Below are 9084 nucleotides of genomic sequence, written 5' to 3'. Positions count from 1 at the left end.
CTTCCTGTATATAGCTCCTCATTGATCTGGTACTCACTGTATATAGCTCCACATTGATCTGGTACTGGTACTCCCTTTCTATAGCTGCACATTGATCTGGTACTGGTTCTCCCTGTATATAGCTCCACATTGATCTGGTACTCCCTGTATATTGATCCTCATTGATCTGGTACTGTTACTCCCTGTATATAGCTGCACATTGTTCTGGTACTGGTTCTCCCTGTATATAGCTCCACATTGATCTGGTACTGGTACTCCCTGTATATAGCTCCACATTGATCTGATTCTCCCTGTATATAGCTCCAAATTGATCTGGTACTGGTACTCCCTGTATATAGCTCCACATTGATCTGGTACTCCCTGAATATATCTCCACATTGATCTGGGACTGGTTCTCCCTGTATATAGCTCCTCATTGATCTGGTACTCCCTGTATATAGCTCCTCATTGATCTGGTACTGGTACTCCCTGTATATAGCTCCACATTGATCTGGTACTGGTACTCCCTGTATATAGCTCCTCATTGATCTGGTACTGGTTCTCCCTGTATATAGCGCCACATTGATCTGGTTCTCCCTGTATATAGCTCCTCATTGATCTGGTACTGGTTCTCCCTGTATATAGCGCCACATTGATCTGGTACTCCCTTTATATAGCTCCTCATTGATCTGGTACTGGTACTCCCTGTATATAGCTCCACATTGATCTGGTACTGGTTCTCCCTGTGTATAGATCCACATTGATCTGGTTCTCCCTGTATATTGATCCTCATTGATCTGGTACTGGTACTCCCTGTATATAGCTCCTCATTGATCTGGTACTCCCTGTATATAGCTCCTCATTGATCTGGTACTACCTGTATATAGCTCCACATTGATCTGGTACTGGTACTCCCTTTCTATAGCTGCACATTGATCTGGTACTGGTTCTCCCTGTATATAGCTGCACATTGTTTTGGTACTCATTCTCCCTCTCTATAGCTGAACATTGATCTGGTACTGGTTCTCCCTGTATATAGCTCCATATTGATCTTGTACTGGTACTCCCTGTATATAGCTCTACATTGATCTGGTATTCCCTATATTTATCTCCTCATTGTTCTGGTACTGGTTCTCCCTGTATATAGCTCCACATTGATCTGGTACTGGTACTCCCTGTATATAGCTCCACATTGATCTGATTCTCCCTGTATATAGCTCCAAATTGATCTGGTACTGGTACTCCCTGTATTTAGCTCCACATTGATCTGGTACTCCCTGAATATATCTCCACATTGATCTGGGACTGGTTCTCCATGTATATAGCTCCTCATTGATCTGTCTCTCCCTGTATATAGCTCCTCATTGATCTGGTACTGGTACTCCCTGTATATAGCTCCACATTGATCTGGTACTGGTACTCCCTGTATATAGCTCCTCATTGATCTGGTACTGGTTCTCCCTGTATATAGCGCCACATTGATCTGGTATTCCCTGTATATAGCTCCTCATTGATCTGGTACTGGTACTCCCTGTATATAGCTCCACATTGATCTGGTACTGGTTCTCCCTGTATATAGATCCACATTGATCTGGTTCTCCCTGTATATTGCTCCTCATTGATCTGGTACTGGTACTCCCTGTATATAGCTCCTCATTGATCTGGTACTCCCTGTATATAGCTCCACATTGATCTGGTACTGGTACTCCCTTTCTATAGCTGCACATTGATCTGGTACTGGTTCTCCCTGTATATAGCTCCACATTGATCTTGTACTGGTAATCCCTGTATATTGCTCCACATTGATCTGGTAATGGTTCTCCCTGTATATAGCTCCTCATTGATCTGGTACTGGTTCTCCCTGTATATAGCTCCACATTGATCTGGTACTGGTACTCCCTGTTTATAGCTCCACATTGATCTGGTACTGGTACTCCCTGTATATAGCTCTACGTTGATCTGGTACTGGTACTCCCTGTATATTGCTCCACATTGATCTGGTACTGGTTCTCCCTGTATTTAGCTCTTCATTGATCTGGTACTGGTTCTCCCTGTATATAGCTCCACATTGATCTGGTATTGGTTCTCTCGGTATATAGCTCCTCATTGATCTGGTTCTCCCTGTATATAGCTCCTCATTGATCTGGTACTGGTACTCCCTGTATATAGCTCCACATTGATCTGGTACTGGCTCTCCCTGTTTAAAGCTCCACATTGATCTGGTACTGGTTCTCCCTGTATATAGCTCCACATTGATCTGGTGCTCCCTGTATTTAACTCCTCATTGATCTGGTAATGGTTCTCCCTGTATATAGCTCCACATATATCTGGTACTGGTACTCCCTGTATATTGCTCCACATTGATCTGGTACTCCCTGTACATAGCTCCACATTGATCTGATACTGATACTCCCTGTATATAGCTCCACATTGATCTGGTACTGGCACTCCCTGTATATAGCTCCACATTGACCTGGTACTGGTTCTCCCTGTAAGTAGCTCCAAATTGATCTGGTACTGGTTCTCCCTGTATATAGCTCCACATTGATCTGGTACTGGTCCTCCCTGTATATAGCTCCACATTGATCTTGTACTGGTAATCCCTGTATATTGCTCCAAATTGATCTGGTAATGGTTCTCCCTGTATATAGCTCCTCATTGATCTGGTACTGGTTCTCCCTGTATATAGCTCTACGTTGATCTGGTACTGGTACTCCCTGTATATTGCTCCACATTGATCTGGTACTGGTTCTCCCTGTATTTAGCTCTTCATTGATCTGGTACTGGTTCTCCCTGTATATAGCTCCACATTGATCTGGTACTCCCTGTATATAGCTCAATGTTGATCTGGTACTCCCTGTATATAGCTCCTCATTGATCTGGTACTGGTTCTCCCTGTATATAGCTCCTCATTGATCCGGTACAAGTACTCCCTGTATATAGCTCCTCATTGATCTGGTTCTCCCTGTAAATAGCTCCACATTGATCTGGTACTGGTTCTCCCTGTATATAGCTCCTCATTGATTTTGTACTGGTTCTCCCTGTATATAGCTCCACATTGATCTGGTACTGGTTCTCCCTGTATATAGCTCCTCATTGATCTGGTATTACCTGTATATAGCTCCATATAGATCTGGTACTGGTTCTCCATGTATATAGCTCCACATTGATCTGGTACTGGTTCTCCCTGTATATCGCTCCTCATTGATCTGGTACTGGCACTCCCTGTATATAGCTCCTCATTGATCTGGTACTGGTACTCCCTGTATATAGCTCCTCATTGATCTGGTACTCCCTGAATATAGCTCCACATTGATCTGGTACTCCCTGTATTTACCTCCTCATTGATCTGGTGCTGGTTCTCCCTGTATATAGCTCCTCATTGATCTGGTACTCCCTGAATATAGCTCCACATTGATCTGGTACTCCCTGTATTTACCTCCTCATTGATCTGGTACTGGTTCTCCCTGTATATAGCTCCTCATTGATCTGGTACTGGTTCTCCCTGTATATAGCTCCACATTGATCGGGTACTGGTTCTCCCTGTATATAGCTCCTCATTGATCGGGTACTGGTACTCCCTGTTTATAGCTCCACGTTGATCTGGTACTGGTACTCCCTGTATATTGCTCCACATTGATCTGGTACTGGTTCTCCCTGTATTTAGCTCTTCATTGATCTGGTACTGGTTCTCCCTGTATATAGCTCCACATTGATATGGTATTGGTTCTCCCGGTATATAGCTCCTCATTGATCTGGTTCTCCCTGGATATAGCTCCTCATTGATCTGGTACTGGTACCCCCTGTATATAGCTCCACATTGATCTAGTACTGGTACTCCCTGTATATAGCTCCACATATATCTGGTACTGGTACTCCCTGTATATAGCTCCACATTGATCTTTTACTGGTACTCCCTGTATATTGCTCCACATTGATCTGGTACTCCCTGTACATAGCTCCACATTGATCTGGTACTGGTACTCCCTGTAAATAGCTCCACATTGATCTGGTACTGGCACTCCCTGTATATAGCTCCACATTGACCTGGTACTGGTTCTCCCTGTAAATAGCTCCACATTGATCTGGTACTGGTTCTCCCTGTATATAGCTCCACATATATCTGGTACTGTGACTCCCTGTATATAGCTCCACATTGATCTGGTACTGGTACTCCCTGTATATAGCTCCACATTGATCTGGTACTGGTACTCCCTGTATATAGCTCCACATTGATCTTGTACTGGTACTCCCTGTATATAGCTCTACATTGATCTGGTACTCCCTGTATTTATCTCCTCAATGTTCTGGTACTGGTTCTCCCTGTATATAGCTCCACATTGATCTGGTACTGGTACTCCCTGTATATAGCTCCACATTGATCTGATTCTCCCTGTATATAGCTCCAAATTGATCTGGTACTGGTACTCCCTGTATATAGCTCCACATTGATCTGGTACTCCCTGAATATATCTCCACATTGATCTGGGACTGGTTCTCCATGTATATTGCTCCTCATTGATCTGGTACTCCCTGTATATAGCTCCTCATTGATCTGGTACTGGTACTCCCTGTATATAGCTCCACATTGATCTGGTACTGGTACTCCCTGTATATAGCTCCTCATTGATCTGGTACTGGTTCTCCCTGTATATAGCGCCACATTGATCTGGTACTCCCTGTATATAGCTCCTCATTGATCTGGTACTGGTACTCCCTGTATATAGCTCCACATTGATCTGGTACTGGTTCTCCCTGTATATAGATCCCCATTGATCTGGTTCTCCCTGTATATTGCTCCTCATTGATCTGGTACTGGTACTCCCTGTATATAGCTCCTCATTGATCTGGTACTCCCTGTATATAGCTCCTCATTGATCTGGTACTCCCTGTATATAGCTCCATATTGATCTGGTACTGGTACTCCCTTTCTATAGCTGCACATTGATCTCGTACTGGTTCTCCCTGTATATAGCTCCACATTGATCTTGTACTGGTAATCCCTGTATATTGCTCCACATTGATCTGGTAATGGTTCTCCCTGTATATAGCTCCTCATTGATCTGGTACTGGTTCTCCCTGTATATAGCTCCACATTGATCTGGTACTGGTACTCCCTGTTTATAGCTCCACATTGATCTGGTACTGGTACTCCCTGTATATAGCTCTACGTTGATCTGGTACTGGTACTCCCTGTATATTGCTCCACATTGATCTGGTACTGGTTCTCCCTGTATTTAGCTCTTCATTGATCTGGTACTGGTACTCCCTGTATATAGCTCCACATTGATCTGGTACTGGTTCTCCCTGTTTAAAGCTACACATTGATCTGGTACTGGTTCTCCCTGTATATTGCTCCACATTGATCTGGTAATGTTTCTCCCTGTATATAGCTCCTCATTGATCTGGTACTGGTTCTCCCTGTATATAGCTCCACATTGATCTGGTACTGGTACTCCCTGTTTATAGCTCCACATTGATCTGGTACTGGTACTCCCTGTATATAGCTCTACGTTGATCTGGTACTGGTACTCCCTGTATATTGCTCCACATTGATCTGGTACTCCCTGTATATAGCTCAACGTTTATCTGGTACTCCCTGTATATAGCTCCTCATTGATCTGGTACTGGTTCTCCCTGTATATAGCTCCTCATTGATCCGGTACAAGTACTCCCTGTATATAGCTCCTCATTGATCTGGTTCTCCCTGTAAATAGCTCCACATTGATCTGGTACTGGCTCTCCCTGTATATAGCTCCTCATTGATCTGGTACTGGTTCTCCCTGTATATAGCTCCTCATTGATCTGGTACTGGTTCTCCCTGTATATAGCTCCTCATTGATCCGGTACAAGTACTCCCTGTATATAGCTCCTCATTGATCTGGTTCTCCCTGTAAATAGCTCCACATTGATCTGGTACTGGCTCTCCCTGTATATAGCTCCTCATTGATCTGGTACTGGTTCTCCCTGTATATAGCTCCACATTGATCTGGTACTGGTTCTCCCTGTATATAGCTCCTCATTGATCTGGTATTACCTGTATATAGCTCCATATAGATCTGGTACTGGTTCTCCATGTATATAGCTCCACATTGATCTGGTACTGGTTCTCCCTGTATATCGCTCCTCATTGATCTGGTCCTGGCACTCCCTGTATATAGCTTCTCATTGATCTGGTACTGGTACTCCCTGTATATAGCTCCTCATTGATCTGGTACTCCCTGAATATAGCTCCACATTGATCTGGTACTCCCTGTATTTACCTCCTCATTGATCTGGTACTGGTTCTCCCTGTATATAGCTCCTCATTGATCTGGTACTCCCTGAATATAGCTCCACATTGATCTGGTACTCCCTGTATTTACCTCCTCATTGATCTGGTACTGGTTCTCCCTGTATATAGCTCCTCATTGATCTGGTACTGGTTCTCCCTGTATATAGCTCCACATTGATCGGGTACTGGTACTCCCTGTTTATAGCTCCACATTGATCTGGTACTGGTACTCCCTGTATATAGCTCCACGTTGATCTGGTACTGGTACTCCCTGTATATTGCTCCACATTGATCTGGTACTGGTTCTCCCTGTATTTAGCTCTTCATTGATCTGGTACTGGTTCTCCCTGTATATAGCTCCACATTGATATGGTATTGGTTCTCCCGGTATATAGCTCCTCATTGATCTGGTTCTCCCTGATTATAGCTCCTCATTGATCTGGTACTGGTACCCCCTGTATATAGCTCCACTTTGACGTGGTACTGGTTTTCCCTGTATATAGCTCCACATTGATTTGGTACTGGTACCCCCTGTATATAGCTCCACATTGACCTGGTACTGGTTCTCCCTGTATATAGCTCCACATTGATTTGGTACTGGTTCTCCCTGTATATAGCTCCACATTGATCTGGTACTGGTTCTCCCTGTATATAGCTCCACATTGATCTAGTACTGGTACTCCCTGTATATAGCTCCACATATATCTGGTACTGGTTCTCCCTGTATATAGCTCCACATTGATCTGGTACTGGTACTCCCTGTATATTGCTCCACATTGATCTGGTACTCCCTGTACATAGCTCCACATTGATCTGGTACTGGTACTCCCTGTATATAGCTCCACATTGATCTGGTACTGGCACTCCCTGTATATAGCTCCACATTGACCTGGTACTGGTTCTCCCTGTAAATAGCTCCACATTGATCTGGTACTGGTTCTCCCTGTATATAGCTCCACATTGATCTGGTACTCCCCGTATTTAGCTCCTCATTGATCTGGTACTGGTTCTCCCTGTATATAGCTCCACATATATCTGGTACTGTGACTCCCTGTATATAGCTCCACATTCATCTGGTACTGGTACTCCCTGTATATAGCTCCACATTGATCTGGTACTGGTACTCCCTGTATATAGCTCCACATTGATCTGGTACTGGTACTCCCTGTATATAGCTCCACATTGATCTGGTACTCCCTGTATATAGCTCCACATTGATCAGGTACTGGTTCTCCCTGCATATAGCTCCTCATTGATCTGGTACTGGTTCTCCCTGTATATAGATCCACATTGATCTGGTTCTCCCTGTATATTGATCCTCATTGATCTGGTACTGGTACTCCCTGTATATAGCTCCTCATTGATCTGGTACTCCCTGTATATAGCTCCTCATTGATCTGGTACTACCTGTATATAGCTCCACATTGATCTGGTACTGGTACTCCCTTTCTATAGCTGCACATTGATCTGGTACTGGTTCTCCCTGTATATAGCTGCACATTGATCTGGTACTCATTCTCCCTCTCTATACCTGAACATTGATCTGGTACTGGTTCTCCCTGTATATAGCTCCACATTGATCTTGTACTGGTACTCCCTGTATATAGCTCTACATTGATCTGGTACTCCCTGTATTTATCTCCTCATTGTTCTGGTACTGGTTCTCCCTGTATATAGCTCCACATTTATCTGGTACTGGTACTCCCTGTATATAGCTCCACATTGATCTGATTCTCCCTGTATATAGCTCCAAATTGATCTGGTACTGGTACTCCCTGTATATAGCTCCACGTTGATCTGGTACTCCCTGAATATATCTCCACATTGATCTGGGACTGGTTCTCCATGTATATAGCTCCTCATTGATCTGGTACTCCCTGTATATAGCTCCTCATTGATCTGGTACTGGTACTCCCTGTATATAGCTCCACATTGATCTGGTACTGGTACTCCCTGTATATAGCTCCTCATTGATCTGGTACTGGTTCTCCCTGTATATAGCGCCACATTGATCTGGTACACCCTGTATATAGCTCCTCATTGATCTGGTACTGGTACTCCCTGTATATAGCTCCACATTGATCTGGTACTGGTTCTCCCTGTATATAGATCCACATTGATCTGGTTCTCCCTGTATATTGCTCCTCATTGATCTGGTACTGGTACTCCCTCTATATAGCTCCTCATTGTTCTGGTACTCCCTGTATATAGCTCCTCATTGATCTGGTACTCCCTGTATATAGCTCCACATTGATCTGGTACTGGTACTCCCTTTCTATAGCTGCACATTGATCTGGTACTGTTTCTCCCTGTATATAGCTCCACATTGATCTTGTACTGGTAATCCCTGTATATTGCTCTACGTTGATCTGGTACTGGTAATCCCTGTATATTGCTCCACATTGATCTGGTACTGGTTCTCCCTGTATTTAGCTCTTCATTGATCTGGTACTGGTTCTCCCTGTATATAGCTCCACATTGATCTGGTATTGGTTCTCCCGGTATATAGCTCCTCATTGATCTGGTTCTCCCTGTATATATCTCCTCATTGATCTGGTACTGGTACTCCCTGTATATAGCTCCCAATTGATCTGGTACTGGTTCTCCCTGTTTAAAGCTCCACATTGATCTGGTACTGGTTCTCCCTGTATATAGCTCCACATTGATCTGGTGCACCCTGTATTTAACTCCTCATTGATCTGGTACTGGTTCTCCCTGTATATAGCTCCACATATATCTGGTACTGGTACTCCCTGTATATTGCTCCACATTGATCTGGTACTCCCTGTACATAGCTCCACATTGATCTGGTACTGATACTCCCTGTATAT

Source organism: Salmo salar, chromosome 03 (genome assembly GCF_965601325.2).
Source record: "Salmo salar chromosome 03, fSalSal1, whole genome shotgun sequence".
NCBI lineage: Eukaryota > Metazoa > Chordata > Actinopteri > Salmoniformes > Salmonidae > Salmo > Salmo salar.
Note: the sequence above shows the minus strand (reverse complement) of the source record.